Consider the following 2,892-nt stretch of genomic DNA (forward strand, 5'->3'; position numbering starts at 1 on the left):
TAAACTGATTTATTTTGTGCTGTTTTCACTTTATTATCGTTTGTGTGCAGCCTAAAAACTTTACACATTGCCATTAAAAATAAACCTGACTGCTTTATTACCAAGCTAACAGAGGATTAAACACAGGGTAATTTAGTAAGTTTCGGTGGTTCTTCCTGACAGGGATTGCTGCTGCTGCTGGAGAAGGGTTCATATCCTGTTCAACAAGCAACCCAATTTCTCACAAGCAGGGTGTTGCTCTCCTTAGCGGGATGTCCTAGAGAACTGTACTCAGTCCTTCCAGAGCTTCAACGGCGGTTAGCCTCAGGGTTTGAACACCCCCATAATGACTTCTAAGGGCTGCCTACCCAGCCACAGACAAATGTAGCTCATCCTTAGGCCAGCCGGCCCTTTGTTACCCAGACAGATTGGAGGTAAACCGATAAAAGATGGAAGATTAGAAAAAGGAGGCAACCCTCACCCACAGGCACACTATAGGGATACTAATGACAACTTCAGATCCTCTAATCAGACCACTCCTGGAGCTGTGTAAGATTCCGAAGAAGACTGCCCTGCTGTCTGAAGAAGGAAAGAAGGATCCCCATCAGAGACTTTAGAGATCTTTTGGCTGATATCCTGTTTTAGCTACAGTAACATAACAAGCTTCTAGAGGTCTTTCATGCTGCTCCTGCTTTCCAGATGACCAGCACCACTGGACCTGACATGGTACCTTTGCTCCCATCTGTGGGATTTAGTCCTGAAATGATAAGGGTCTCCCTCTAGGTCCTGGTCCTTGCCTGAAGGGTTGTATGACGTTTCAACGCATGCTTTTACCACGCATGCCTTTACGATGAAAGTATTACAACGCAAGTTGTTACAACGACTTGCGTTGGGGGACGCTGGATAGTGGATTAGTTTAATTTTCTATTCCAACTCCAGTCCGACGTGGATAGTAGGGAAGGTGTTGGATAGAAAATTAAACTATTCCCTATCCAACAGCGCCCTCCAGCGAAAGTCGTTGTAACGACTTTCGTTCTAATTCCTGCTTGAATGGTAGTGCGTGGTAAAAGTTTTGTTGTAAACGATGTTCCCCACCTGAAGTCAAAGCGTATTTCTTCCTGCCTAACTGAAGGTTCCACCAGATCTGACACAAAGGAACACATTGCTCTGCAAAGCAGCGCAGCTCCAAACCAAAGGATTCCCTTGAACCTATGTTGAGCGACGCAAAGCCTGAAACCTCTACCAGTTGGGACAGCAAGTGACGCGAAGACCCTCATGGTCTCACTGTGTAGCTGAAAGCTTCACTGGAACTGAGGCTGAGCAAGACAAAGCCTTGCGGGCTTCCCTTCAAAGACAAAAGGTACAATTCTTATCATGCCAAACTTGTGCTTGTATCTGGCTCGAGCTGCCTCGCGGTCAATTAAAGCTTGTGATTTTGACCACGTCTAAAGCAACCAAATATTCACACTTGGCACTTTGTGCGTTTTGGTACTGGTTTCACTAGAATCTTTAAAAAAAATCATACATCTGGTTCCACTGATTGGATTTTTGGTGTAATTTTATTTATTAAAAAATACTCTTATTTTCTAAATTGGTTTGGGATTATTCTTGTGTTTTTACTTCATTACTGTTTGAGTGCTGCATAAATACTTTACACATTACTGCTAAGTTAAGTTTGACTGCTTTTGTGCCAAGCTACCAGAAGGCAAGCACAGGTTTATTTAGTGACTTTTGTGGTTCTCCCTGACAAGGATTGTGTTTCTTATTTGATTGAGACTCTCGCCCCTCCCAACTAATAACACAATGTCGTTTTCAATGAGCATCTCTAATCTGTAATATTTTATTGTATCCTATAGGTTTTTCTTTTTTATTTCTGTGGCACCATGCTAGCCCCCTGCTCCATTTGTGTTATGCTGTCATTCTCGTTAATCTATTTAATATCTACAATCTAGCAGCACTATCTAAATAACTTTATATTCCCATTTAATTGCTGGAAAGAAAGATGTGATTTCTGAGTATTTTTCCTGAAGAGTGGCCCTGACCTCTACATAGAGAAATTGTATATAATGTGCATAAATCCGTTATTACCCACAGACCTTATGAGGAAAAACCTGTTACTAGAGAACATGAGTACATATATCCTGTTACCTATAGAAGCGGTAACAGTTTGTTAGCTGGATATGCTCTGTGCATAAATTCACTTAATCAAAGAAAACGTGTATGATTATTGTTACCCAGGGAACTTGTATTAAAAAATATTTGTGCACAATTCCATTGTTAATGAGAGGACCTTTTTCCTACAGATCCCTCAGAGATGATATGTGTATGATCCTGGTATTCAAAGAAACTATGTGTATTTATTCTGTTAACCAAACAATTTTGTGGGGCGTAATGCTACCCAGAAATTATTTGTGCTCAAATCCTCAATTTTCCAGAGAACATAGGTGTACGAGTACTGTAACCCCGAGAAGCTGAAAAGAATCACGTGAGTACAGCAGGCGAAATTATAGAGTCTCATTCAACAGTTAATGTACAATGACTTCATTCATCTCAAACAATATTAAATGCCCTAGAGCAGATGATGAGCCGGGTACACGGATGTCCCGTCCAGAATTCAGATCCGTTTGTCATGGCATTATTCCATGTTTAAAGTTAAACCTCTTTGTACACGTGTGTATTTCAGAGGGAACATCAAACAAAGAGTTTTTGTCAACCACTCCTTCAATTTGTGCCAAAGGGAAAAGTTTGGATCAAAAATTGGAGGAAGTGTAAAAGTCACCCTCAAATTACTGTTTCACAATTTTTGTGCTAGGAACGACTTGCACAAGAACATTCCAGGTGTCTTGTGACATTGTAGGAGGAGTTGAGACGCTTCTTCTAGTATAAATAAAGGTGACCGGCAGAGAGTGTTCC

Source organism: Lissotriton vulgaris, chromosome 1_1 (genome assembly GCF_964263255.1).
Source record: "Lissotriton vulgaris chromosome 1_1, aLisVul1.2, whole genome shotgun sequence".
Taxonomy (NCBI): Eukaryota; Metazoa; Chordata; class Amphibia; order Caudata; family Salamandridae; genus Lissotriton; species Lissotriton vulgaris.